This window comes from Humulus lupulus, chromosome 3 (genome assembly GCF_963169125.1).
Source record: "Humulus lupulus chromosome 3, drHumLupu1.1, whole genome shotgun sequence".
Classification (NCBI taxonomy): Eukaryota; Viridiplantae; Streptophyta; class Magnoliopsida; order Rosales; family Cannabaceae; genus Humulus; species Humulus lupulus.
Genome location: NC_084795.1, coordinates 16,877,895 through 16,888,926, shown reverse-complemented (window position 1 = coordinate 16,888,926; position 11,032 = coordinate 16,877,895).

Genomic DNA, 11,032 nt, shown 5'->3' with positions numbered 1-11,032 from the left:
GTGTTAATTTTTTGGAATTTAAAATATTTTATTTTTCTGAATTTTTAATTATTCTTAAATATTTAAGAATTAAACTTTTAGGAATTAAAATATTTTTTTTATTTTTTCCTGAATTTTTTAATATTTTTAAAATATTTTGAACGAATTGAAGGCCATCATGTGTGTCATAGGGTTAGTTTTATCTATTAACTTAACGGCATAGGATTAAGTGCAAAAGAATCACTACTTAAGTAGTTTTGTTGTGAAATTTTTTAGATGGGTCTTTAATTGCAATAATTGTAACTACTTTAATAGTTTGTCGTTAAATTTTTTACATAAGTATTTAACTGCAAGATTTGTATCTATTTGAGTAGTTTTGCCGCCATTATCCCTAAATAGTCAAAGCACTGCTCTCCTATTCTAAGGCCAAATAGCAATTTGTCCTGAATATTGTAGACCATGCATTTCGTAACCAAATTGCAATCTGTTTTTTTTTTCAGCCAACATTAACAAGACAAATAGCAATCAAGCATATTGTAATTGTGTTTTAAAATCCAAATGTTCTCCTTTAATGAGAGGTTAAGGTATTCTTGCTAAATGTTCTAAATCTAAATAATACTAGAAAGTACTAAATTATAGTAATATCACTAAACTTCTCATCCTCTCATCCAAAACTCACTATTTGAACGATTTCGATTTTTCAAACTACCTTAAAAATATTACAATGGATCTTTATGTGAGAAAAAATTACAAAGACAAGAATCTCAATAGTTTGTAATGTTGGGATATGTACCCTTAAAGCATATTTGTGTCAAAAAATTACTGAGTATTTAATAAGGATAGACTCATATTTGTATCTTATCTATATGTCATTTATTTAAAAAGATGAAATGCTATTACACGTAATCTTGAATTAAGTATATATATAAATATATATACAAGAGGATTTGATTAAAGATAATAACATAAATTTTGTCTGTAATTGATAATATTAAGGTGAGAGATTTTATGTTAATTAAGATTATGAGCATAATCTATATTCTCTCTTCACTACAAAAACTGAGACCTTTAATGACGCATTTTTGCATTGTAAAAATTACTCAAATTGTGTCGCAAAACTTTTCACGACATGCTTATGAGTCACAAACAATTGTCGCTGAAAGTTCCTAGCCAAAAGTATTCAGAGGACTTTTGGTGACACATGTCTAAATGAGCAATAACTCAACAGTCTATCTTCAGCATCTGTCCAATCCAGTTTAGATTTTACCTTCGTAATGTCACCGCTTTCTGCGGGAGGATTCCAACCACTCAAGACTGCTCTATAAGCCTTTTCATCTTGAGATTTGATGAAGGCTCTCATTCTAACTTTCCAATATGGATAATTAGAGTCATTGAGTAAAGGGGGGCGAGTTATGGAACCTCCTTCTGTGAAAAAAGGCATTGCATGAACATAAAAGAAAAAAAAAACACAACAAACGGAATATACCTAGATCACACTATATAAATAAGTGTCCCACTCTGATACCAATCGAAATTTCATTTTTAGTAATTAACAAATTAATTAAAATAAGTAGTTTAATTAAGATGCAAAATGGTAATCGAATGTTAAAACATATTTCAGCTATGTCGTGACAGAATGAGGATTATTCGTGATAGAAACTGAACACAATAAAAAGACAATACAAAAACAATAAAGAACACAATGAATTTTTACAAGGTTCAGAAACTCTCTCGAATAACCTACTCCTTGGGGCCACGCCTAGAGAATAAAATCAATTAATAAAGAATCACAAGTACATAAATATTGACTTAAACAAAACTAGACTCCCTCTTGAGATTTGCCGCAACTTTGTTGTACTTCTCTTCACTAATCTGATTTTGATTGAAACACCTAACCACTTGAACTCCCTTCACTAACCAGCAAGTGCTTACATCCTCCCAAAGCAAGGCTTGTAAAAATCTCCTCCTGAAGACTTCAAGAATTGTGTTCAAATTACAACCTGTATTCACTCATGAACGTGGTATATACTCCCCACAAAACTAAAAACTCATTTTATTACAAGAACACGTGAATACTGTGATCTTGAATACAAACTATGATTCCTCACAAATATTACAATTCACTCACAAAAATAATACACGAAAGAGTTCACATTTTCTCAACATCCTAGTACTCTATTTATAGAGACCATTTCGAGCTCAGAAGGCTGAGAAAAAATCCACAATAAAAGCAAGAATATTTGTTAATATTCTTGATTGATGGAGATTTTCCAATCTGTTGATTTTGTTCCGACATCCGCACAATTCGCTGAGACAACTTATGTAATGCCCTACTACTCAGGGACTGTTACACTGTGTATTTTAAATAGTGCTAAACTCACTAAACGAGTCATTTGGTCATAACCGTGTAACTAAACGTGATTAACGATTTATGGTTAAAAAATTTGGTCAAAGGTACAACTATTTCATTAAAACATTTACTTCATACATGGGATCCCAAATTACATTTAAAAGGATTAACTACAAATAGAAAAGTTACAACCAGCCGACCTAAATGGAAAAATAGGGTTTGACCCTAGTTCCTCTTTAAACCCTCGACCGTAGTGGTCGAACAGCCGCATATGTACATATTGTCACCTAAGCTCTCCAACTCAAGGATGGTCCAGCTTTCTTTTCCCTTTACCTGCACCACAAAGCACCCGTGAGCCAAGGCTCAGCAAGAAAACTAAAACATGCTCATAAACAGTTAATAACATATATCTAAATCATAATAAGCATGTATAGCAATAATTACCCTACTCATGCATGCATACCATCCATATAAATGACTACAGTGTCATATGGGCCAATAGCCCAATATAAACGATCAATGAATCATACTGGGGTCAAATCCCTAAATTACATGATTATGGAATGATACTGGGGCTCAACGGCCTAGGATATGGGACTAATGAGTCACCTCAGGGCCCTTTGCCCTATCCTCTGTATAACCAGCCTTGGAGCTGGCCCAACATAACTGGCACTCTAGTTTTCTCACGACCAATAGGTCGGTTAAGCGTATGATGCACTCCTGGTTAGGCATAACCCTATCGGCCAGCGCTCAGCGCGCTATTGCCATCCTTGACTAATAATTCAATGCTTTACGACCAGCATTCAGCATGCTAAGGTCGTCCTTGACTAATAAGTCAATACTTTACTACCAGCACTCAACGTGCTAAGGCCGTCCTTGACTAATAAGTCAATGCTTTACGACCAGCACTCAACGTGATAAGGCCATCCTTGACTAATAAGCCAACGCTTTATGACCAAAACTCAACGTGCTAAGGCCATCCTTGACTAATAAGTCAATGCTGTACGACCAGCACTCAACGTGCTAAGGCCGTCCTTGACTAATAAGTCAATGTTTTACGACCAGCACTCAACGTGCTAAGGTCGTCCTTGACTAATAAATCAATGCTTTATGACTAGCACTCAACGTGCTATTATTGTCCTTGACTAATAAGTCAATGTTGTATGTGTTGGATTAGCTTATACAGGATCTTTATTTATTTTCATGTATATCTAATATTAAACAAATGAATACGAGATAGCCTAAAACATGTTTCTAAAAATGAATTCAATGAAGAAACAAAGAATAGAATACTTACAGTATATGCAACGGAATCAAGCATTCCTTCCTTCAGTTTCTCTAACTCTTGTATCCTCTCTGTCGCAGAGTATTATCAAGAAACTGAACCGATCTTCTATTTTCTTCACAATCTTCCAATGTATCCTTAGAACCACCTAGACTAGTGTGGGAAATTCTCAACACATGAGATAGATATAGAGAGAAGAAGAGAAAATAACAAAGAGACTTAGAAAATGACTTGTGTTTAGAGATAATCTAAAACTATCAGAAAACCAGTAATTAAACTTATGTTTTGACTTCTCTCTAAGCACTCCTTTTATAGACTCAATTAGGCCATTTAATTTAATTTAAAAATCAATAAAATAATAGCCATTTTGAAGCCCTAGGTCGAAATTATCATGGGCTTTAGGCTCGTGAAATTTTTCATTTGATTATAAGCCCATTGGACTTAAAATCAAGGCCTGTATTATTTTCTATTGATTTAATTAATTAAATAATTATTTAAATCCTTTATCAAATTAATTATTTATAATTTTGAACCTTGATTTAAACTTATTTATTCATTTAGATACCAATTTATCTTAATTAATAAATCTGCCATAATTTCTCTTTTCTTCTCAAAATTACATAACACTGTGAAACTATCCAAAATTGACCTGGTCAACTTTGATAATTCTAATTAATAATTAAATCAATTAATTGAGACTATCTAGATGATTTTATCCAAGGTACAATGGGGACCATGGGCCTATGAAATCAAGCTCCAATAAGTTATCATAAATCTAACAAATAAATTTACTAACTTATTAATTCCTCGTGACTCCACTATAGACTCGGAATTGCACTCTTGAAATCATAGAACGCTCTATAACAAGTATAGATACGCTATTAATTATCCATTGTTACAACCATAATTGTCACTCAATCCTCTATAGACGGTCTACAATGAGATAGGACTAAAATACCGTTTTACCCCTCATTGTATTTTATCCTTAAAACACTTAGTTCCTTGTAAATGATATTTCAATAAACTAATTTAATTACTGAAATAAGATCTCTGTCATTTAACACCTTGAACCAAACTAAAAGGAAACCATCATTTCACTTCTTCATCAGAAGCTATAGATGTTCATATCTATGATTAACACTCCCACTCAATTATACTACCGAGTTCCCAAGATGTAAGTATGGGCTAGTCCGTAGGGTAACCTGGTAACGAACAAGTCAAAGAACTCAAATAATACAATCAGTTAGAATACTAACCACTCAGAATTGAGATTGAATTGACCTATGGTCAACCATATGATATGACTAGAATAGATAATAACAGTATGTTTCCTTATCTTATCAATTGTCAATATCGGTCCTGTCCGATGTAACAAATACATTCGATCTTATCTACTTTGCTAATGTTTTGGAAAGAACATAACACTGTAATGTGTAAGTAGATCATATCGTAAATTGGCAAGTCAGTGTAAATCCTGTGCACTGACTAATCTTAGGACTAACTTATTTTGAACATATAATCATATTTATATTCCACTGTGATTACGTCACTATAAATAAGATTAGCTATATGCTCAGGATTTAATAGAAGTTTATATTAAACAAATAATCATGAAAATAAAACATGTGAGAAAAGTGATTAACCAAGTCAAAAAATGATTTCTATTCTTTTATTGATAATAAAATGAGATTACAAAGAATTTGGGTTTTAATTAGGGCATAAAACCCCAAAAAACTCCCACTTGCACTAATTGAAACTAATGCCTTAATTCTACTAATCCTATTTCCTTGATATGCTTATCAAATGTAGCTTCTGGTAGTGTCTTTGTAAATGGATCAGCAAGATTGTCTTCAGTTCCAATCTACATAACCTTCACATCTCCCCTGGCCACATATTCTCGAATAATGTGATACTTCCTTTTTATATGCTTTTGTGACTTCGAGGTTCTTTCAAGTTGGTTATCGCTCCTGTATTGTCACAAAACAACACACAAGTGGTTTATCCATTTCTGGAATAACACCAAGATCTGAATAGAACTTCTTTAGCTTGACTATTTCCTTAGCTGCTTCTGATGCGACTATGTACTCAGCCTCCATGGTGGAATCTGAGATTGCAGACTACTTTATGCTTTTCCAAATCACAGCTCCACCCCCAAGAGTAAACACCATTTCAGAAGTAGACTTCCTATCATCGACATCAGTCTGAAAATCTGAATCGATGTAGCCTATAGGGTTCAGAACACCACCCTTGTAGACTAACATATAATCCCTAGTCCGTCTCAAATACTTTAGGATATGCTTAACTGTTATCCAATGTTCCTTAAATATATAACAGTGAGACATATCATGATCAAAAACTTCAAACTCTATGCCTAGATTGACACACTCGCCATCAGCCCAATGAGATACGATATTTTGTAATCGTTCCAATGGAGTGTGGGGCAATTGTGTTGGAGGAGTTTGTGGTCGTCTTCTTTCTCATGGTTGTTGTGTTGATGGAGCTTTTGGTCGTTGTGATCTGGTCCTACTTGTAGAGGGAGCCTGTATACAACAATATGAACAATTAAAAAAATGCAAAATAATAAATATAGAATTGTAAAGATAATTATGTAAAAATTTGGCATCACTTCATGATATATATCTTCAGATATAATGACCAAATCCTTAGGCCACGCTATTGGCGTCCTAATGGCTTCTGCAACTATGTACATGTCCAAATCAAGATATGCAAAAGGGAGAGGAAAAGTTGGCTTAATAACGCTAGTAATCATAACTTGGTAGTTGTTGCCTGCCTCTCTTTCAATGAGTTTACCTGATGCAGCAACGTTTGAAACCGAACCAATTGCTAATTGGCATGCTCAGCCCAGCGCAAGAAACATATTATATACAAATAAGCATGTTGAAACAGTAAAGAAATTTATTTGATTTCAGAATATTCAAGAAAGTTTAATTACCTCTTGCAAGAGCGGTTGTAGTGCAATAATTTGTTCTTCTGCTTGAGGCACTAGTGGGTCAGGACTATAGTAGGATGCATGCGCTGGTGGCACTGGTGGGTCGAGCACATAGTATGATGGTGGTGCTGGTGGGACTCCAACGTTGGATCCCGACCCACTTTGTTGGGCCATGAATTTGCTCAAGAGCACATCTTGTTGCTGAAGGCGCTCTTCTAGACGTTGTGCTTGTTGACGATGATCTTCTTCTTGTTTTCGAAATCTTTCTTCAAACTCCTTTCTAATGTCGTCATTCGAAGAAGAGGCTTTCGATTTATTTTTTGTTGAGGTAGGTGTCAGAGTATTACAGTATACTGTGCGGGACACACCGTGTCTTCCAGCCCTAACACGTCCTCGGGGTTCAGGAGTGCCCAATGCCCTCGTCAGCACATCATCACGGTCATCAGGTGCCCATTTACCCTCAACTTGGAGTTGTCGGTAATGATCCTGTGAAACAATATTCACAGAAAGTTATATATAGAAGCTAATATATAATTTGATATATCAACATTATTAAATATGAACATTTACAATATTTTTTTGAATCTCAGAGGCCTCTCCAACTAGCTCTCCTTTTGCATTCCGACGACCCATGCTCCATAAGTTTGCCCTATCAAGTTCAGTCAGACTTTTCCCACTTTGTTCCATTAACATCTCTTCAATACACACTTAGCCTCCTCTAGAGAGGTTGTGATTATATTTATTCAATGCTCGATAATTTTGCATCTCTTCTCTCTTTCTACGCCACTCGGGAGTTAATCTTGAGTTCACAAACTTTAACCATTCATCTGGAGTTATGCCATTCTCAAATCCAAATGGAATAGCTGGCAGGAACTCATTTGGGAATTTTTTTCATAGCGCCATACACGTGTACCCTTGTGAGATTAGTCTTCCAATTTCGGAAATACTTTTCCGCATCCATCAACATTTGTTTCTTTTGTTTGAGGTCCAAATCATAAGTTTTCTGCAAGTTTGAAAGTAATAAGAATCATATTATCAAAACAATATATATTTTAAAAACAATAAATGAATTATAATTAATAAAATCATATCTTCATTGTATCCCATATTATATTTTTATCCACCATACTAACATCCTTCCAACTGTTAGTGTTCATGGACACAGTGGCTCGAACAATAGCTCCAAGTTGTGATGAAACATTGCTTCTAGTCTCACCAACTATTTGACCATACTCATTGTATTCAACAAGTGTAAGATGTCCTTCACTCCTTTTTTTGATGTTTTTAGACATCCATGTACATCCTCTCACAGTTTTTTGTTCTTGTTCCACTGGTTGAGAATGAGGGCGATGTTCCCCCTCTTCTGAACTACCACCAAAAGGATCACCCTCCATTTGTAAAACATAAATATCATTATAATAACCATTTTGGAACCTCATAATCATAAAAAAAAGCTAAACAAACATTTGAATTAAAGATGAAACAAAAATATGAAACTAAAAATTTCACATATCATAAACATATCAAACTCATTAAATGGTACCTCAAGACCCATTATCATCAACCCATAATCCTTCACCGTTTTCACGGAAACAAATGCAATCATCATCAACTTCATCATTATCTTCTATTGCGGTGAATGTGACAAGTTCTTCTTCAAGAGGTATATCATGTAAATCATCATCTTTAATGTTCCATTCTCTTGTTTGCGTTGGAAGAACAATTGACCATCGGTTGTCTGAAGGATCATTCACATAAAATACTTGTTTGGCTTGTGAAGCTAATATAATTCGGCAGATTTGTGCCCAATTCATTTTAGATTAACTAATGTGAAACCAAAATCTTCATATATTATGCTGCTACACTTTTCACCCAATCACAAAAGAAAACAGGTACTCGAGTTGTGATATAATCTAACTCCCAAATTTCATTAACTACTCCATAAAAAGTCATATCACATTCAACTGGATTTTTATCTTTTGCACTAGAGACTTGCACAGTTTCAGCAACAAGGCTAACACCACTGCTTTGTGTGTTTCTGCTGTTATCGCGCTCCCTAGTGTTAAATAGAGTATCGTTAATCATGTATGATGAAAACTTGATGACATTAACAGAAGGTCCTCGAGAAATCCACTTAGCAATGTCTGAAACCTTATTTGATGTGTTTTGTAATTCTGCCACAACCTATTAAATCAACATACCAAAAATAAATCCCTAAAAACAACCAGCCATGTCATCTTGTAATTACCAATTAATGACAACTTTCCATAGTCAACACAATTTACCTTTTGTTCTATCCAACTACTAAAAGTTCGATAATGTTCGTCTTGTAACAATTTTGAGTTCCTTGACTTGGTTGGAAATTTGGTCTTTATCCAATTAAAATGTTCCCTTCAATTATACATATGTTGTTACATAACTAAACATACAAAATTACACAACTTAAACTAAATGTATTATATGAATATAACTCACTCGATATAAGGTTGAATTTCATTTATATTCTGCAACACAAGGTGATGCGCTTCATCTAGTATATCTTGACTTACTGTGCATACAACGCTACCACGACGACTCTGAATCTCAACATTTTCAACATCATTTAACCCAATTCTTTGTACACCAGTCATGTATTCAGAACAAAATTCAACTGCCTCTTCTGCAATATAGCATTCGGCGATGCATCCTTCTGGCCGACTTCTATTCCTAACATACCCCTTAAGAATCTTCATATATCGCTCATATGGATACATCCATCTTAAATAAACGGGACCACAATATCTTAGTTCTCTAACCAAGTGAACTGTCAGATGGATCATTATATCAAAAAATGCCGGCGGGAAATATTTCTCCAACTCACACAATACCTCAACAATTTCATCTCTTAACTTAGGTAACTTAAGCGGATCAATCACCTTACAACACAATGACTTGAAAAACAAGCATAACCTTGTGATTACAGCTCGAACTTTCCTAGGCAACACAGATCGAATGGTCACTGGTAGTAAATGTTGCATTAGAATATGACAATCGTGAGATTTCATACCAATCAGAATACAACTTTTCATGTCTACCAATGACCTTATATTTTAGGAATATCCGTCTGGAACTTTTATATTAAACAAACATCTGCAAATTTCCATTTTTTCCTCTTTTGTAAGAGTGTAAGCAGCAGGAGGTAAATATGTTCGTCTCTTATCTAGTTTTGGAGTTAATTCATCCCTTATACCCATTGCAACCAAGTCTTGTCTAGCCTTAATTCCATCCTTAGTTTTCCCAGGAATATTCAACAAAGTGTCAATCAAACTATCACATACATTTTTCTCTATGTGCATAACATCTAAATTATGGCGTATAAGTAAGAAAGGCCAATATTCAAGTTCAAAGAAAACATATTTCTTTTTATAACACCATTTTGGCTCCTCCACAACCTTAGCTTTACGACTACGTTTCATCTTTGTAGGTGTACGAACTTTAGGCTTCCCTAACTTGAACATAATTTTAGACATCTTCTCAAGTACTTGGATCCCATTCAATGGCTCAGGAGCCTCCTCAAACTCTTGTTTACCATTGAATGCCTTCTTCCAAGTCCGAAGTTTATGCGTATTAGGCAAGAACTTTCTATGTCCTATATAACATATTTTTCGAGAGTGTTTCAAGTATTCAGAACATGTTTTTTCTTCACAAACGGGGCAAACCATATTTCCTTTCACACTAAACCCAAATAAATTTCCATAAGCAGGAAAGTCATTAATTGTCCTTAATAAGACCGCTCTAAGATTAAATTCTTCCTGCCTTTACACATCATAAACCTTAACCCCTTCATCCCACAAAGTTTTCAAGACATCTATAAGAGGATCTAGATAGACGTCAATGTCATTACCATGTTGTTTAGGTCCTGATATCAACAAGGTCAAAAGCTTAAACTTTCTCTTCATACACAACCATGGGGGTAGATTGTAAATAACAAGCATAACAGGCCAACAACTATACTTACTGCTAAGAGATGCGTGTGGATTAAACCCGTCAGTCGAAAGACCTAGACGAATATTACGAGATTCATTTCCAAAAGAAGGCCACTTCAAATCAACTCTCTTCCAAGCTAGGGTGTCAGTTGGATGTCTTAATTTACCATCCTTTATTCTTTCATTAGCATGCCACGACAAACTTTTAGCATATTTGACATTTCTAAACAATCAGATGAAACAAGGGATTGGTGGAAGGTACCACAAAACTTTGGCAGGTACTCCTTCCTTGACATCGTCACCATTTCTTTTCTTTTGCCATCGTGACTCACCACAAGTAGGACACAATTTTGGGTCTACAAAGCTATTTCGATATAATATGCAATCATTAGGACATGCATGAATTTTTTCGTACTGCATGCCTAATGAGCATAACGTCTTCTTTGCCTCATAAAATAAAATTGGAATTTCATTATCTTCGGGCAATAACTCCTTCAAAAAAC